This window comes from Capricornis sumatraensis, chromosome 1, assembly GCF_032405125.1.
Source record: "Capricornis sumatraensis isolate serow.1 chromosome 1, serow.2, whole genome shotgun sequence".
In the NCBI taxonomy this organism is placed as follows: domain Eukaryota; kingdom Metazoa; phylum Chordata; class Mammalia; order Artiodactyla; family Bovidae; genus Capricornis; species Capricornis sumatraensis.
Window position 1 is genome coordinate 167,569,266 of NC_091069.1, and position 19,494 is coordinate 167,588,759.

General features: G+C 38.7%; 1 protein-coding gene across 2 annotated transcripts in view; it reads right to left on the bottom strand.

Moving 5' to 3' along the window:
- The window catches only part of LSAMP (limbic system associated membrane protein), a 705,546-nt gene that overhangs the window by 647,063 nt on the left and 38,989 nt on the right, over positions 1-19,494 (bottom strand). The window lies entirely within an intron of this gene.

The following is a 19,494-nucleotide window of genomic DNA, read 5'->3' on the forward strand; positions in this document are numbered from 1 at the left end:
CTGGATAAATTCACATTGTAGTCACTTTTATATCAATTTTACTTCTTAACTGTTCTACATCATCCATAATTTCTATCTTTAAAACAGGCCTGTGTCTTGTCCAGAGTCTACATTCTTTGTCCTTCTGAATATAACAAAACATTGCTCATTATTATTTATTTTTCATTTTCTCTTCACATCAAACTATTGAAAGCCACAAACTATATTGCTGAAGTTTGGGCATATGATTTACAAATGTATGACAGGGTCACAGAAAAGACTCAGCAAGAGGATGCCCTTCCCTTGACATAATTGGGGAAAACACACAAGCAAGAGTGAATGTTCATGCTCCTGGAATGTGCAGTGATGGGAGAAGGTCAACTGTGCACGTGATCTGCGTATAGATTTTGTGTTGATAGTCTCCTGACTTCTCAACCTAGAAAGTGTTGATCATCAAAAGCACTACTAAATCCATGAAAATTTAGCTTAAAGTTCTAAAAACAGAATTTCAGGCACAATATAAACTCTAATTACTTAGGGAAGAGTGTGGAGGTTTTGACCCCGAGCAGCAAGCATTACCACAGCAGATTATTACCGCTGAACCCTGCCTAAACAAAAAAGGTGATAGTTTTAGTTAAAACATTATTCAATATAAAACAGAACAAATATCCAGTTGTGTTAATTCAACAGAGATTTTTACACTAGGCAGGAACTTGGACAGAGAAAGCAATGGCACCCCACTTCAGTACACTTGCTTGGAAAATCCCATGGACAGAGGAGCCTGGTGGGCTGCCGTCTATGGGGTCGCACAGAGTCGGACACGACTGAAGCGACTTAGCAGCAGCAGCAGCAGCAACAGCAGGAACTTGGATATGATTACTTCAAAAGAATCCTCCAAGTCAAAAATTCCATGTGTCTCCTAATATTCAATTGTTTTAATATACATTGAGTTCCAATGAGCAATATTTACTGATACTGTGTGTTAGTCACTCAGTTGTGTCCAACTCTTTGCAACCCCATGGTCTGTCCATGGAATTCTCTAGGCAAGAATACTGGAGTGGGTTGTCATTCCCTTCTCCAGCGGATCTTCCTGATCCAGGGATCTAACTAGGGTCTTCTGTATTACAGGCAGATTTTTTTTTACCATCTGAGTACCAGGGAAGCCACTGATACTACCGCATACCAATCGTGGATCAGGTTCCTAAGTTTTCAAAGATAAATAAAAATGTGGATAACATAACCTAAGTAAGCAGTTCTACAAATCAAAAGTTACAATATAGGATATGTCCTGTGCTAGAGACTAAAGGTGCCACAGTTTTATGATGAAATAAGTATCTATTCCTTTATATTCCGTTAAAGAAGACATCACAAAGAAGGTAAAAAACTTTAGTAGGGTTTTCAAGGATGGGGCAAGAATTTGTCAGCCAGTCAAAAAGAGGAGGTGAGTTAAGGGCACTCCAGAGAAGGAAAATCATGTACAAAGACAAGGAAACATGAAACAGCATGGTGCTTTTCAGATAATGAGGCAGTTCTCTAAAGTTGGAAAGGAATAGGGGAGGGAAAAGGAAAAAAAAAAAAGCAAGGAATGTACTAAAAAGTAAGGGCAACAACCATATTTTGTAGGCAACAGTGCTATCCTGTCTGAAGTACATTCTATCAGTGCTCTGCCCAAGTTGCTTCACATCCCCTGCCATTTTCATGAATATTGTCTCCAAATGAGGTGCACTTAGAACAGCCAGTACCTGAGGACTCTTGTCAGTGAGTTGTCCTCAGGCTGCTAGAGGTTTTGTTTTGGTTTTGCCTAAATATATAGAATTCTTGAAATCCCCAGGTATTTCTGTCCCCACTCCAATAAAGCCATTAAACAATGATTCCAGGGTGCTGGAATATAAATATTCAGGCCCTCTTGCTACAGTCAGGACAGACTGGAGGTATGCCGTACCCACCGTGGGATTTGGCATTGTACTGCATTCTCACTTGCGATTCTTCCCCTCCAAAACCCAGTCTCCTATTCCACTACTGGTTTATCTGTGAACATTTCCTGGTAAGTCACTTTGACACAATTTCTCATTTCAAGGTCTATTTTAGGGGAGCCTAGTCTATGGGGTCGCACAGAGTTGGACACGACTGAAGCGACTTAGCAGCAGCAGCAGCAGCCTAAGGTAAACCCACTCCAGTACCCTTGCCTGGAAAATCTCATGGGCGGAGGCTGCAGTCCATGGGGTCACTAAGGGTCGGACACGACTGAGCGACTTCACTTTCACTTTTCACTTTCATGCATTGGAGAAGGAAATGGCAACCCACTCCAATGTTCTCACCTGGAGAATCCCAGGGACGGCGCAGCCTGGTGGGCTGCCATCTATGGGGTTGCACAGAGTCGGACACGACTGAAGTGATTCAGTAGCAGCAGCAGCAGCAGCGTAAGATATCCTTTTAATTTATAACTGTGAGCTATTAAAGTGAATCTGTAGAGAAGCTGTCTCACTGATAAACCATAAAGCCATGGTGGAATGGGAAATCTGTTTCTAATTAGCTTAAGGTATATTGCCAGGTTGGTGGCATTAAGAATAGATGAGACTATACACTTATATATTCACCTAGAACAGCAAGGAGGTGAGGCTTTAGTTGTTTCATTTGCACTGGAGTGCTGTTTCATGAATGCGTCCTGGGTTGAAAATGATGCTATTATGGCTAGCGGACTGGTGAATCCAGTCCTCTGACTCCAGGTACTGAGGGCTCTATGTATCTTTATGCAAATGTTTCTGTTTCCTTTCTACATTCCTCTCTTTATTCCGAACAGGTCATTTTAATCCCATATATATGAGGTTAGAGGACAGTCATATAAGAGGTAAGCTTATTACAGGGGCAAACATCCAGGGTCTGTGTTTATCAACAACATCTCCCTAGTCCCAACCCACTCTTTCCCTTATGGTTATTTCACTGTAAGTCAAAAAAAGTCTTGAATTCCTCAAGAATGAGAGGCAACTAAATGATAATTTGTATACAACACTGATATATGTATACAACACTGTCTATGATTATAATAGTAACATGGAGAATAACAATCATAGAGTCCGTTAATGCAACCAAATCCTGTGTTTCCTCTGCTACTCCTGGCCTAAACCCAACACCAATTTTGTCAGTATACCTAGAGCTTTAGTAATGGTCTCCCCTGAAATCTGACACCTTGCCTTCTGTCCCACTACCACCGTTGTAATTCTGCTTTATGACTCAGACCAGCCCCTTCATTATGATCACTTTCTAATTGCCAGGACTGGTCAATTTTAGACAGAACACACACACACATAGTGAGATCTCTGATGCTTGATATTGAGTGACTTTTTATTCTGGTCATGACTCTGGCCTTCTTGTTGCTCCTCACCCCATTCCAACATCCTCAGTTTTCTGAACTAGTTTGTGTTTTTCCTCCCAAATCCATAGCAAGGAGACATAATCCCTCAGCAAGATTTAATATGTAAACTCTTTCCCCCTCATTCATCTTTTCCTTCATCATTAGCTGTTCTAAGCCTAGTGGCTGCCAACATACAGTTGCATCTTTATCGACTGACAATGACTTAGCAAAGAGATCTCAAATCCACTTATTTCCAAATGCTACTGAGTGCTAGGAACCAGCTTCCTACCAGGCAGGCCCTCTGTCCTGTGTTCTCATTTCTATAGCTCCTTTCCTCTGTATAATCACTATTTCCCTCTATTTTCTATCCTTCTGTCATTCTGTTTTCTTTTTTTTTTTCTTTTTACCTTCACTTCTACCCTGCTTCACATATAGTGACTTGTAGATTCATTTTCTTTCCTGAAAATAAAATAAGAACTTCAAAGAGGTATGACTGATCTTTCCTGTTTTAATAATTAAAGATGAATCCGCCACAAAGCTCGCTCTGCTGTTCCCAGTGTTCACATTAGATCAGAAATGGCATTTTTTAGCCCCAAAAGAAATATATCAGAGTAGTTCCCTCCCTGAAATACATGGCATGAAGCCCAGCTTTTCCCTGGAATCAGCATGTTACCAACGGGTCTGTTTCAAGCAAGTAGAGTCAGAATATGGGAAGAAGGACTTGATAGTGTTTGATAATTCACAATTTAACAGCTAAGGAAAGGCAACTTATTATTAAATGCAAATAAAATGAAATGAAGTCCAGCTGTCTGGATGCAGATAGAAATTACACAAAGCCCATAAGCCACTGTGGAGATCTTAACAACTAGACAGAACAGAGCTCTGGGAGCTGCCAGCAAGTACAAATCCCTTCTTTGAAGGGGCCTGCACCCTGTATTATCTCCAGAGAAAGACTCAGATTATACAGTCTGCATGGAAAACTAAGGTGTGACTAGAAACTGCTAAGTACAGCCACTTCATGGAAGGCAAATATATTCTGGGTTTCAAAGTATTTTTTACCTTCTTAGTTCCTGTTGTTACCTTTCCTTCTACAAGATGGTTTTTGCTGGCCAGTGGAAAATGGCCTTATTTCTTACAGGGTGGAAAGACAGCCTGCCTAGACCAAAAAGATGCATATTGCACCAGACTATTCAAAATCATAACATTAATATGACTGCTTCCCCATGGTCCTAAGTAATAGTCTTGAGAACATGACAATTTCACATAAACTGCACTTACATACCTTTGCTAGGTCTATTTATATTTTAAAACAATGGAAATATTTTGAAGGTATAGAATTAGATATATCTTTTTATTATTATTATTTTTTATCAGTTAGGCTTTAGGGCTCTGATGGATTTTGGAGGAAGTACTAAAGCTGGATTTGCAAAGCTAAATACATTCAATGTGGCTACCTGATTCATTTACTGAAAACAACCCATTGCATATATTACTCACTAACTCAGAAAATCTCCAGAGATATTTTTCACCAGGTGAACTCCACATCACTTCTTCAGCAATTCTATATTTTGTGACCTAGTTTGGGACTTCTACACATACAACTTAGACACATGGGAAGATCTCACAATGTTTCAAAAGTTTCCTGTTCCTACTTCCTAACTTCTGGGCCTGGAATACCTCTGCCCTCTGTAACCACTAAAAATCAACAAATGTTGCAAAGCTACTTCAAATCCTGTCTTCCCTCTGGACATTTCCCTCTACGGATATCTCCCTTCTCTCTAAGAAATTATTGTACCTACTTTCACCATAACTCATTTTTCTATCACACTCTGTATAAATAAGCTACATCTATTGGTTTGCATTTCTTGTTAATTACTTTTATCTATCAAGTTCCAACCAGTAGATTATACATTTCTAGAGAGCAAAGATGGCATTTTAGAGCTACTTTCTATTTCCTGTATTATCTATCATCACATCCATTTTGGACATCAGCCACTGGACTTTAGACTTCTTTATACATCCATCTACTCAATATCTCCACTTCGAAGTCTAATAGGCAATCAAACTTACAAGAAACAGAATGCTCCAGCTTTTCCCTTTAAAATCTACCCCACACAATTGTTTTATCTCAATTTTTAGATGCTCCATCCTCTCAGTTTTCATGCAAAAATATCTTGGATATATCCTTCTTTCATACTCCACATCTCATCCATTATGAAATTATATCACTTCTATTATCAGAACAAATCCTAAATATAATCACTTCTTCTACTTCCACCACTATCACTTTTGCCAAGTCATCAACTTCTCTCTCTTATTACAATACTACTATAATATGTGAATTGGTCTCCTTGCTTACCTCCTGCATGCTGCCATCCAGTATCAACACAGAAGCCAGGAGGTCCTTTGGAAACAGAAGTCGGATCACATCATTCATCTCCCCAAATCTCTCTAAGGGCCTCACATTTCAGAGTTTGCATCAAAGTCTTAACAGAGTAAGTGCAAAAGTCTTAACAGTGACTCATAAAGCCCTGTAGAGTTAGCTAGCACTCCATTATCTCTTTGATCTTATCTCCTTCTCTTTATGCCACTCCCTCCACTCCAGCATACTGGCCTCCTTGCTATTTCTGGAATACTCCAGGAAAGCTGATGCCTCAGGGCCTTTTCATTTGCTGTTCCTTCAGCCTGGGGTGTTTTCTCTCTTTAAACTGCACCCACATACAAACACCTTTAGCAATAAGTATATCTTTGGATACTTCTTTCAACTTAACTATGGTTCTCCCAGTACTTATGACTATCTAACACAGGAAAATGTTTACTTATTTATTTCTATTATTATCTGTCTCCCTTCACTATGTGTCTTGTTCACTGCTCTAATGCCCAGTGCTAGAATAATTCCAGGCAAGAAGTGAATGCTCAAAAATTATTTTGATGAAGACATGAATGAATGAATAAACAGGTAGGAAATAGAGTCTTGCTAATTGAGCAAGTTCTTAATAAATGAGCACAGTATTAAATAAATTTGCTTTGAAAATAAAAATAAAAAATAAAATGGTTCTGAAAAAAATCTCAGAGAAAGGCATTACTCAAAGAAAGTCCATTTCATTGGTCAGGGAAGGCTTCTCCAGGGGAGTAAAAGCTGGGATACAGACTGAAGAGTTGGAGTTAGAGTAAGGGTTGGAAAAAGAACTGCAAAAGAGAAAATGGCACATTGGAAGATATAGAAGAAAGTCAGTGTAGTTGAATTTCAAATGTATTAGAAAGCAAGAGGAAGGCAAAAGGGAAAGAAGGAAGGCCAAAGATAAGTTAAAATGAGACTGGGGAAGTGGATAAGTAGGAACAAGATTACAAAGAATTTGTTTGCCTTTCTAATTTTATTCTAAGAATAATAGAGAACAATTGAAGTGTTATAAGAAAAACAATGATATAATTAAAGTAGAATCTACATTTAGAAAGCTCTGCCTACAGTATGTAGAATAGATTAGCAAGACAATACCGAGCACTGAAGCCAGCTGAAGGCTCTTTCAATGATACAAGCCAGAAATAACATAGATCTGGGTTTGGGTACAGAAGACAGTGGGGGAAAACAGGGGTAGCAGATTTGAGAGATTTTTAAAAAGTGAATTTGGTGCAACAGTGCAGAAAACATCATATGAAAGAGGAAAAGTAACGAGGCAAAGTGTTTAGGATCAGATGGAGAGGAGGAGAACTAGAAATGGGCAATCTGGCAAAATCTCAGATGAGGACTGGTGACAGAACAGAGGCTTTGTGAGTATGGAGGGAAAAAAAAAAAAAAAAAAACCCAGCCAGCTAGTTGTAAGAAATATGGTGCCTGGGTCTTCCTTTCTGACTCAGAGTTGAAGTCACATATGCTGTGGAGTCATGGAGAGAAAGAATTCCTTCTGATTCACAAGTTTGTACCTCATTGAATAAAATCTACTGATCAGTAGCCCCAAGTCAATGTGAATTACCAACTCTGACATCTCATTACAGTTCATGCCCAAACTCCATCTTGGACTCATTTATGTAGAAAGAATAGGCAAGACATGGCAAGAGACGGTGTATTCAGAGTGCTGGGTATATGTGCTCCTTGCTGGCCAGAAGAGAGGGAACGAAACAGGAAAGCAAAGAAGAGATGCAAAATTAAACTATTAGAGCAGAATCTGGTGCAAATCATTTTTTCTATGTTTCATTCCTTCGGAATTATTCAGGAACATCTGCAGACTAAAGACTAATGCTAGGCTAATACCTTCCACAAATTTCAAAAGAGCTCTTCAATTTCTCTGCTTTCCTCATATAGTCCAGAAGAAACTAGCTGGTTAATTAATTTTGTTCTTACTTTGCATTGTTGGCAAATAATCTGCTGATGAGAAGACTTTCCTTTCTTCCAATAGCCTTAGTTCACCACTGGGGACGTATCAACCTTTGGCATTATCTTTAAGTATCTCAAAAGTTGGATGCTCTATCATACCTGGTTTGTCAGCATCAATACCACTTTTAGCAACTTGTGACCTTGTTGCTTTTAGATACCACTTTTTTCTCGGTGCACTTTTTTCATGTTACATTTTGGACTCCTTCTTTAGTAATTTATTTGCTTTCCTTTAGATCTCTGCAATGGTTGATCTTATTACCATAGTCACCTGTGTATCATGGGATGAACCCACAAGTAAATAATGTCCCATCTCCTCACTCTCACCTTTAGAAAAGAATTCTATAAGTATAGGTCCTCCAAGGGAGAAGGCAACGGCACCCCACTCCAGTACTCTTGCCTGGAAAATCCCATGGATGGAGGAGCTGGTGGGCTGCAGTTCATGGGGTCGCTGAGGATCGGACATGACTGAGTGACTTCACTTTCACTTTTCACTTTCATGCCTTGGAGAAGGAAATGGCAACCCACTCCAGTGTTCTTGCCTGGAGAATCCCAGGGACGGGGGAGACTGGTGGGCTGCCATCTATGGGGTCACACAGAGTCGGACACGACTGAAGCGACTTAGTAGTAGTAGTAGTAGTAGGTCCTCCAAGAGAAGGGTCACCAATGACAGCGCCATAGTTCTGCTCTAACTTTATATTTTTCTTGGCCAACCCTGGCCCCCAGGACATTTCAGACATGAGCAAGGACTTAAAGTATTGGTCACCTAATATTCCTCTGTACTTTGTGTATGCATGCTAAGTTGCTTCAGTCTTGTCCAACTCTTTGCAACCCCATGGACTGTAGCCTACCAGAGTCCTCTGTCCATGGGATTCTCCAGGCAAGAATGCTGGAGTGATTGCCATGCCCTCCTCCAGGGGATCTTCCCAACCTAGAGATCGAACACACATTTCTTATGTCTCCTGCATAGGCAGGTGCGTTCATTACCACCAGCACCACCTGAGAAGCCCTCCTCTGTACTTTACCACATGCTAAATATCTTAAGAGCTTCTATATAAAATTCAAGAAACACTTGTTAGGTGTACTGGTTGCATTGTACTCTACATTTTTATATCACCCTAACCCCTCCCTTGCTGACTTGATCACCCTTCTAATCCTTCAAGACTCACATCTAATCTTCTCTTGCAAATCATACCTAACCAGATTCTCCTGATTCTTCTTTTGTACAGAATTAGGTTTTTCTTCCCCTGAATAGTTCAGAATAAAGCAGCTCATACTTAATTAAGTGAATACTTAATTCACTACTCAAGGACAAGAGACCACATAAAGGTTATATATGTTACCCCATATATCATGTGGGCTTTCCTGGTGGCTCAGATGGTAAAGAATCTGCCTGCAATGCAGGAGACCTGGGTTCAATCCCTAGGTCAGGAAGATCCCCTGGAGAAGGGAATGGCAACCCACTCCAGTACTCTTGCCTGGAAAATCCCATGGACTGAGGATCCTGGTAGGCTACAGTCCACAGGGTCACAAAGAGTCAGACACGACTGAGCGACTTCACTTCACTTCACTTCATATCATATATGTATACACATATATGGGCTTCCCTGGTGGCTCAAACGGTAAAGAATCTGCCTGCAATGTGGGAGACCTGGGTTCGATCCCTGGGTCAAGAAGATCCCCTGGAGAAGGGAATGGCAACCCACTTCAGTATTCTTGTCTGGAGAATCCTCATGGACAGAGGAGCTTGGCAGGCTACAGTCAATGGGGTCGCAAAATGTCAGACACGACTGAGCAACTAAGCACCGCACATACATACATATATATATACAGACACACACAAATCTGTTCATTCTGTAGACTGTGATCCTGCGATCACAGGTTTGATATTATTTCTGTGTCCTCACTGCCTAGAACCACACTTGACATGTAGCAGGTAGTTAATATTTTTATGAAAAGAATTAAACTACTTGCCACTCCATGAAGAATCTTATTTCATGCTTCCATTGCCCACTATCGAAAACCAAAATAGCAAATTCAACCACTGTCATTTTTCAATAATACACTTCACTCTGTCATTGCGGAAAACATTTGGTGACTCATAACCTAAATATACTATAAAAACAGCTGATATTATGCTATTTTAAAGTAAGAATTATATATTTTATTTGTGGTTGTGCATGTTAGAGCTAAAAAAATCAAATTTAGGCTAATATCTCTAAATAGTGGATAGACATGAGCACTCATTAAGGTACTGTCTGCATTTCTATCATGATGAATAATCATTTTCATTTAAGAAAGATCTTGACTCTTTCTTAAAACTGTTATCCCATGGAACAGCTGACAGAGGACCGGCTTGGCTACGAAATGCAAAATGTGTATATGTTACTTATACCACTCTAAATTAAGAGTAATTTATCTTAAAACTTCAATGACTAAAAGGAGAAAAAATTTAAATACAAACAAAAAGTGCCTAAGATACTTGTTTAGGCAAAAAAGTCATTTTAATTGCTTACATTGATAGAAATATAAATATAACCATGATCCTAAATAAGCTTTTAAATAATTAGATTATTATTTATGACATCAAATCAAATTAAGGATATATGTGTGTATAAGTATATATATAACAGATGGAGCTGATTTATTTATAGTATGTACTATGATTATCTTCAGTTTTAAAAGATAAATTGATTATATGATATCGTAGATGCTACAAAACCTTGTGTAACTGTGCTTACTGTGCCTCTACTCAGCGTTTGTTGTGTAGACCCTGTGCTCCGTCCTGACTTAGCAGACATATTGTGTGTGTCACTTGTGCATTAAGTACACCTTTATGCTTTTCATCTGCTGTTTGCCTTTAGGGATTCTTTCTTTCTCATCCACCTGTGCGGAAGATGCCAAGCACATTACTCCCAGTCTCTGGCCTCAGTTGTTAGCACAGGATTCAGATATGGCTAATCCCTGTATCTCATTCTTCTAATCACAGTGATTTCTCCAGAGAGGGCATAAACCTAAAGTTCATCAGTCTGCTCCAAGATGGGGTGATTAAACAAGTTATTGCCCAAACTGGGCTTATGAGAGTGAAAGACAGTGTTATTAATAGCTATGGGACAAGAGGCTTGAGGACAGTTTCTTGGGCCACAAACAGAGACTAACAGTACCTTTCTTCCCAGAGATTTCCAGGATAGTGTTGGCATGGAAAGTTGTGTCTCGTTTATGGTCATAACTGTAAGCATGGGTGTAAGCCCAGCACTGCCAGCAATTCAATTCTATGGTCCTCTGATATAGAGAAAATGTCAATGAGCAACCCAGAAGAAAAAAGCCAAAAATGAAAAAAGGTGAAGATAGGAGGTAGAGAGAAAGGAAATAAGAGACACTGCACACAAGTTAGAAAATTAGATCCCACTGCATCCTGAAGCCATTCTCATTCATCTCCCTGGAGACAATTATTCTTCCTTAAGCTGGAAGAGGTTGGGTTTTGTTACCTGCCAAACTCTAAATAAAAGAGGTATTGTAGGCCATAGAGCTCAAGCCCTTTATTTTATAGATAAGGAGACTAATAAGGCCCACATAGGTTAATTATATAAGGGTCTCCAAATGTGCACAAGTAGGCATACAACTCAGGTCTTTGTCTTTTTGTCTATTTCTTTATATATGTAACATTTCTTCTAGATCAGAGTTATGATTTTATTATTTTATGTTGTGCATATAGTCATTATTCCAAGAGAAGACTGTGGTTCCTTTTTTAATCTTTCTTTTTCTGAATTAATTTTTATTGGAGTCTAGCTGATTTACAATGTTGTGTTAGTTTCTGCTGCACAGAAAAGTGAATCAACTAGACTTATCCATATATCTACTCTTTTTCAGTCTTTTCCCATATAGGTTTCTACAAAGTGTAACTGCTTTAAAGAAAACTCCTTGACACACTTCCTACATCCCTAATACAGTGAAAATTTAATAAATACTTCTAGAATTCATAAGTGATAAATGAATAAAATTCAGCACTTCATGGTCTGCCTCTGAGTTTCCTTTATAATGACAAAAATGGACCAAAATAATAATTTTATACCATACACCAATGAGTAAATTTTTCATTTCAAAGTTTGAATGCCTCCAGAAACACACCTCTCTATAAATATTAAGTATGTGCATATGTGAATGATTATGAAATTATAACAGCAAGAACAACCAGTCTCCAAGAGATATTGGTGCTCAATCGGGAGATGAAAGATATTTCACTTAAGGGATAGCAATGTAGAATTTAAAGAATAAAACATGTAACAGAATGAAATCTCCATGAGTATAGATATCATTTTCATCTCAATCACTGCTGTCAGTGATTGAGAACTACATTTGCTTGAATGGTAAAAAGAGGAGCAGCCAGGTGACTTAACAGGGAAAGTTGAAAGTGAAAAAAAAAGGAAGTCTAAACTTGAAAAGAGTCAGGGCAGCCATAGGACAGTTCGACAATGGGTGGGGGATTGATAAAGACTTGCAAACAATGAACAGTGGATTTTCACTTCCATAAAAACCACTATAAATGCATTTAGACACCTAGATATGTACCCTAGAGTTTGTTTTTACAACTCATGTTTACTGAACAGCAGTGCTATCAACCACTGATGCTAAATTAATCTGAAAAAGTCTGTGTATTTTCAAAAACTATTTAAAAAATCCCTTGGTCCAAATATAATCAATCCACAACTTGGAAAGCATGCGTCAAGCAAGTTCACATTAATAAAATTTAGCAAAACCTCTGATTGAAATGATTCTATGTGCTCTCAAAGACATCTGTCTCGAATACACATGGGTTTACTATTTTACATATTTTTTCAAGATTGATGCTGTGAATGTCTTTCATGCATGACTGATTAAACACATGAAAAATTTCAAAATTTATGTTTGGCTTAGAAACATTTACCTGTTAAAAACAAGAGATTTAATATGAATTTTTCTTCAAAAGTTTTAATTCACAGTAGAAAAAATAAAAAAATAGATGGTAAAAGCTTACCACTTGAAATGTTCTTGTGGATTTTTAATAGCAAGAATGGGTATGGATAGTCTATCCACAGTTATATTGATAGCAAGTTTTAGATTCAGAGCACACAAAATCAAATTTAAGTGTCTAGTTCTTACAATCTAATGGTGAAAGCTGAAATTCCGTCAATTTCTTTTATGTCAGACAATATTAACTTCTGCCTGTGCTGTTGCAATTTCTAATAATGTAAAAATAAGTGAATTATTAATGGACCCAACTGGCTTAAATAGACAGTCAATGTAAACTTCTTCACAGCAGCTCCCGACTCCTTACACTGTGCCTCATACAACTGTATGCACAGAAAACCCATGAGAAAGTAATGGATGGAGGGATAATAGGTTGATGAATACAAACTGTACAAAGGAAAATATTCTGTCATTATTACTATAACAATAATGGTGATGAGTAGGAGGAGGAGGAAGAGGACCACTCACTATCCCTATAGGTCACAGAAGAAGTACTGTAATTTAGTTGACTAAAGTACACTTTTGTCTTCTTATCAGCTGACCTCAGATCACATGATTCAAAGGAAGGAGACAAACGTGTTTGTTGGATTAACTAGCAAAAGCCATGCTCAGAATTTACAGGAGAAATATAGATCGTACTTTCTGTAGACATTTTCTTCTTGTATGTCATATTTAAACATATGGCAATTCCAGTTTTCTCTCTCTTACTCTCTCATTCTCTAGTATCTAGAGGTTGACGTAATAATGCATCTCAGCACTTTAGATACATTAACATTGTACAAAATAGAAATTTGTTGAAAAGAGATGAATCAGTGGAAGATATTAATAAAAACAGCCCCAAACCATTGAACTAAGGGGCCAAGAGTTCTTATTCAAATTAGACTATCCATGAAATATGAATTTTAAAAAGCAACATATTTACTACTTAGAGGTAGGCAGCTCAAAAGACTCAAAGAGCAAGCAATGCTAAGTCGTGCTGACCATGATTCTTCTGTGAGTCGGAGACCAGATCACTTTACCACTTTTAACAACAGGGCTGTCTGGGTTGCAGTGTGGGGGTGTCTTATTTCCTATTGCATTACACTATCAAAATTGCAGGAATGGCGGATGCTATGTCATTACCTTCTAGACAGACAAGCTACTAAATTATTTGTGTGGGGAAGATGAGCCATTTACTTATCTTCCTGATATGGGCAGAAAGATAGGTGGGGACTGTCTGGGAGACAGACAGTGGTAGGGACTCCTGTGTCTGGGTTTTGAAAATGCCACTCCTTGAGATGTTCTATCTGACACTGATGGTAACAAACACATCAGCAATCTGAAATGTTTCCAATATGATAAATTGTTAGAGGTGACACTGCTTCTTCTTGACTGTAAAAGAACAAGAACATAGAAAACTCCATTCAAAGGAGCACTTCTTGTGATCACGGAGAGTGCTGAGTATAAAATAAGAGGAGAACATTTTTAATGAGTCTCAAATATTTAGATCTATAAGGCTCATTAGAGGTGGTATAGAAGAATCCTTTCTCCTCCTCAAGTGAAGAGACTAAATCCACAGATGCGGAACCTGCAGGAGCTCACGCAGTTCATTAAAAACTGAGACGGAGTAGAATCCACCTTCTGATCTGTCAGAAAATACACAAGTGTGAATCATGGTAGAGAGGACAGAAAGAACTATACAAGTTGGACAAACTAAAAACAAGTTTGAGTTTCTTATTGTTATAAGAGCCTAAAACATTATCTGGACTCCTGGGCACCAGATAATTTATGAGATTTCTGGGTCTTCCCTATGTTCACTTGGCTTCAAGTTCAAATGATGTAATTTTCTCATGCCAGTTACATTTCTATCTTTTTAGATTCTTTTTTTAGTTCTGGTTAAAATCTGAAAGTGTATATCTGCAAAAGAAATGAAAGGTCAACAAACAATATGGTACCCAAAATCCTTTCCTACTTGGAACATTTATTTGAGGTTGGGGGACCCGCTGGATGTACTTCATGAACTAGGACAGGCCACAGATATCAATGGTGAATAAATTAACATACAGAGAGATGTATGCAAATACCCCACCCTTTCCATACCTTGGAAATCACGTTATAGATATATAAGTTAAAGTTTACAATATAGAGTCTGGTACCAGTAAGTGACATCGAAATAGTTATTAGCTTTAAATTCTTGAAGGCACGACTTGCTTTCAGGAGAAATAATATACATATTATCGTGAATCCTTCTTTGGCTCTTCCTTCTAGATTAAGGCTTACTGAACCCCATCTATTACTCTGCTGGCATACATTGGTTTCCTGCCTTTTCTATGTATTGAAAGTGAAAGTGAAAGTCACTCAGTCGTACTGGAGTAGGTAGCCTTTCCCTTCTCCAGGGGATCTTCCCAACTAGTTTAAATCAAATAACTCCACTTGAACTTCCCATTTCTCTGCATCTTCTTCTCGTTCTTTGATTAGGAGTTAGGTAGAAAATGCTTTATTGCCAGAGAGAGGAAAAATGGGAAATTTCGAAAGCGCTCATGTTTCTTCTCTAGGCCTACCTCCCCCTGTTTTCCATTCTGCAGTTCTATGCTGCTACTGCTAAGTCTCTTCAGCTGTGTCCAACTCTGTGTGACCCCATAGACAGCCTCCTACCAGGCTCCCCTGTCCCTGGGATTCTCCAGGCAAGAACACTGGAGTGGGTTGCCATTTCCTTCTCCAATGCATGAAAGTGAAAAGTGAAAGGGAAGTCGCTCAGTCGTGTCTGACTCTTAGTGACCCCATGGACTGCAGCCTACCAGGCTCCTCCATCCATGGGGTTTTCCAGGCAAAAGTACTGGAGTGGGGTGCCATTGCCTTCTCCAGCAGTTCCATGATAAAAAGCAAAAACTAAAATAAATGTTCAGTCATTTTTGATAGACAGTAGGAGGCAAAAAACTGAGAGAAATGGGGAGACTGCAAATAAAGATTAGCAAATAGGGGAGTAGAATACACAAATGTAAAGAAAAGCAAGATACAGGCTAGAAAGAAGTAAATAAAAGGGGGAGCACAGTTAAGAGAAATTATGAAAAGTAAAGAATATAAGGAAAGAAAAAGACAAGTGATAGCTCTTTTTAGTAATTCTTAAGCCACCTGCCTTTGATTCTCAAAGCATCTGCTGTGAGAACATGAAGAAAATTTAACTTTCTGCCTTCACTAATTGAATATTTTAAATTAAAATTTCAAGTTCTTCAAGAAGACTGATTAACACAATAGCCTAGCCGATCTGTCGGTGAAGGGAACACACAGTACATTCCCATCAGTTCATCATTCGTTCATGCATCCCTCTCTCTATTCATCTTCCATCTGCTTGTCTACCAGTATATTATTTATGTATGTGTCTTTTCAACCATGCATCCATCAAACACCCATGTGAAGCAGATACAGAGGTGAGGCTATTCTGAACAAGGCAGAAAGAGCTGTGTTATTAGACTCAGAAATGTGAAGGTAATTAAAATTAAAGTCAAATTCAAAAGACCTTAGTCAATAGAAACTGATGAACCTTTGTTGAGTCTCAAGACTATTTGATATCTTAAATAATAATTCACAATGGTAGCAAGGCTTTGAATAATCCCTATGCCACTTAGTTTTGTTTAGTTTTGCTTTTGTTTTTTTCCAGTAAGGAGAAACCAAGTTACATTCCCTATCTTCAGTATAGCCTGAGGATTTGCACAAAAGCAAATGGTACTGCATGGAGGCAAGCCTGGGCTTGTTCGGTCTTAGGATATTGCTGTTTATTGTTCATGTATCATTCTTCCTGACTGAGGTGCAGATTTACATGCCTGATCTGCCCTGTCATGTAAAATGATGAATTTACAGGCTAGGCCTTGTAAATTGAGCATGACAGGGGCAATCCAGAGACGGGTGCCTACTTAAGCCCAACTTCCCAGGTGGCCAACAAAGGTATTTACTCTTAATTCCAGGTCCAAATATCATTCGGCAAGAGACCCATTCTAGTGACACTTTGCCAAGCATAAGCTTCTAGGAACTCAGACTCTAAGTTTTATTATATTTACATAATACCAAAATATAATATACTAATACCTGCACTATGGTGGATATGAAGTTAACATTAGAGCCTGATGTGAATTTATTGGGGAATAACCATTGAGGTAACCATCACATAAACTTCTTATCACAGTATTTATTAAGGACAAAACATGGACTCTTTAAGAAGTATGTTCATGGAAACTATCTTGAAAGAGAAATACCAAATACTATTAATGTTTTCCTTCTTTATACAAATCTCTGGCATTTAGATTTGATATAATGAGTATATATTGTTTATAATTAGAAATGTGATTTCTATAAAAAGTTACAATGGAAAATAGTAAATGTTACTGTAAATAAGTAAATGGATGGATAGACCATGTGTTTGTTCTACAAGTGCAGGGGAAAAAAAGTCTGTTTCTTCCTTATGAGAAATTCACTAGAGAATTTGTTTGAAATGGGCAAACTCACAGTGTGTAACTTCAGAAAATGAAATCTGAAAAAGGAATGATATATAGCATCCTTCCACATTAGGCATCTTATACTGATAAGCCATGAAATTAAAAGACGCTTATTCCTTGGAAGGAAAGTTATGACCAACCTAGACAGCATATTAAAAAGCAGAGACATTACTTTGTCAACAAAGGTCCATCTAGTCAAGTCTATGGTTTTTCCAGTGGCCATGTGTGGATGTGAGAGTTGGACTGTGAAGAAAGCTGAGTGCCGAAGAACTGATGCTTTTGAACTGTGGTGTTGGAGAAGACTCTTGAGAGTTCCTCGGACTGCAAGGAGATCCAACCAGTCCATCCTAAAGGAGATCAGTCCTAGATGTTCATTGGAAGGACTGATGCTGAAGCTGAAACTCCAATACTTTGGCCACCTGATGCGAAGAGCTGACTCATTTGAAAAGACCCTGATGCTGGGAAAGATTGAGGGCAGGAGAAGAAGGGGACGACAGAGGATGAGATGGTTGGATGGCATCACTGACTCAATGGACATGGGTTTGGATGGACTCCTGGAGTTGGTAATGGACAGGGAGGCCTGGCGTGCTGTGGTCGATGGGGTCGCAAAGAGTCGGACACAACTGAGCGACTGAACTGAACTGATACTGATAAGAAGCAGTGGGCATTGAGTTTTCCTGCCTAGGAATTTAATCACACCTGGATGACCAGTACAAACTTTACATTTATAGTCAACATATTGAGAAACATCCCATCCTGACTATGGCCATAGTAAAATAGGCACGTAATCCTTGCAGCCACCATGCATGATAGATAGTATCTTCCCCATTTTACGGGCTCAGACAGGTTGGAGAGATTGCACAACATCTCACAGCTAGTTAAAAGTACCTAAGTCTATCTGACTCCAAAGTCAATGGTCTTTCTATTATAGCAGAAACATAATAACGACAAAAAAAAAAAAAGCGCATTACAACTGGCAGGATGAAAATGAGTTAGCTTACTGACACTCAGATATACAACAATTACGAAACCACAAATACTTCTTTGCTTTAGTTGTAAAGAAAATTCCTCAGTAAGTATATGGTCCTACGCAGACAGACTATAGTAAGGAGATGTATGTTCCATTCCCAGGGCCACTGCTGAGTTATAATGCAGAAATGAAATAAGTATTTTTGCCTGTCTTCTACATCAGTTTCCCCATCTGTACACCAGAAATTGTAGTGTTCCCTAGTTCCTTCAGAGGATTGTTGGGCACTCTAATGAGTTATCGTACCTAGAACTTTCTAAGTTTCTTAGATGAGAGATGCTTTTAAGCACAAAGCTTTAGTTTATCATTGACATTATTACCAGACACAGTAAAAGCTTAACTGCCAGCTGTTTGTTCAGTATTTTCCCTCTGGACCCCTCAAGCACACTGTAAGACAAGTATGGACAATGAATAATTTTTCAGGCCAAATTTGGCACAAAGGCACTTCACAGTGCCCTCAGTCATCTTCCTCTTACTGATGAGGGACATCTCAATGAGATGAAACATCTCTTCATGCAGTTGTTTTTTTCTTTTTGATTAGCACTAGGAAGTTGCTTTGCATGATGGGGTCTATAGTTTTTACTTCCCTTTTAAAGATGAAAGGCTCTAAGTTATACATATGGGAAACCTGCTCTAAGTTATATACATAGGAAACCATCCTGGTCATGTGGAGAAGTAAAGGCCACAGGTGAAATCAACTCTCTCCATTCTACCCTTTAGCTGCTGCTGCTGCTTTAGTGGTTTCAGTCATGTCCGACTCTGTGTGACCCTATGAACTATAGCCTGCCAGGCCCCTCTGTCCATGGAATTCTCCAGGTAAGAGCACTGGAGTGGGTTGCTAGGCCCTCCTCCAGGGGATCTTCCCAACCCAAAGATCCAAAGGTCTCCTGCATTGCAGGCAGATTCTTGACCACTGAGCCACCAGGGAAGCCCACTCTTTAGAAATAGCACTAATTAAGGCTGGAAGGGTGAGCAATAAATCCACTGTTGTGCTGATACAATTGGTTAGCTTAGAGGCACTTTTCCTGCCATTGTTTAATTACCACATATTAATGTATAAATGCAGGCAGACAACCAAAGATGAGGTAGGTAGAGAAGGAGCTATGCTTATTTAGTTAATTATTAATTACTAGGTATTTTCAACAGTGGGACATTAAGCACTTGCTCTTTTAAATGGTAATAAATAGCAGACATATGTCTAATTAAGGAGCTGTAAATGCTCTGGAGGAGCTGAATGGAAGGAGGACACTTATTTACAGACCTATACTGAATAATTTCCTTCTCTAATACT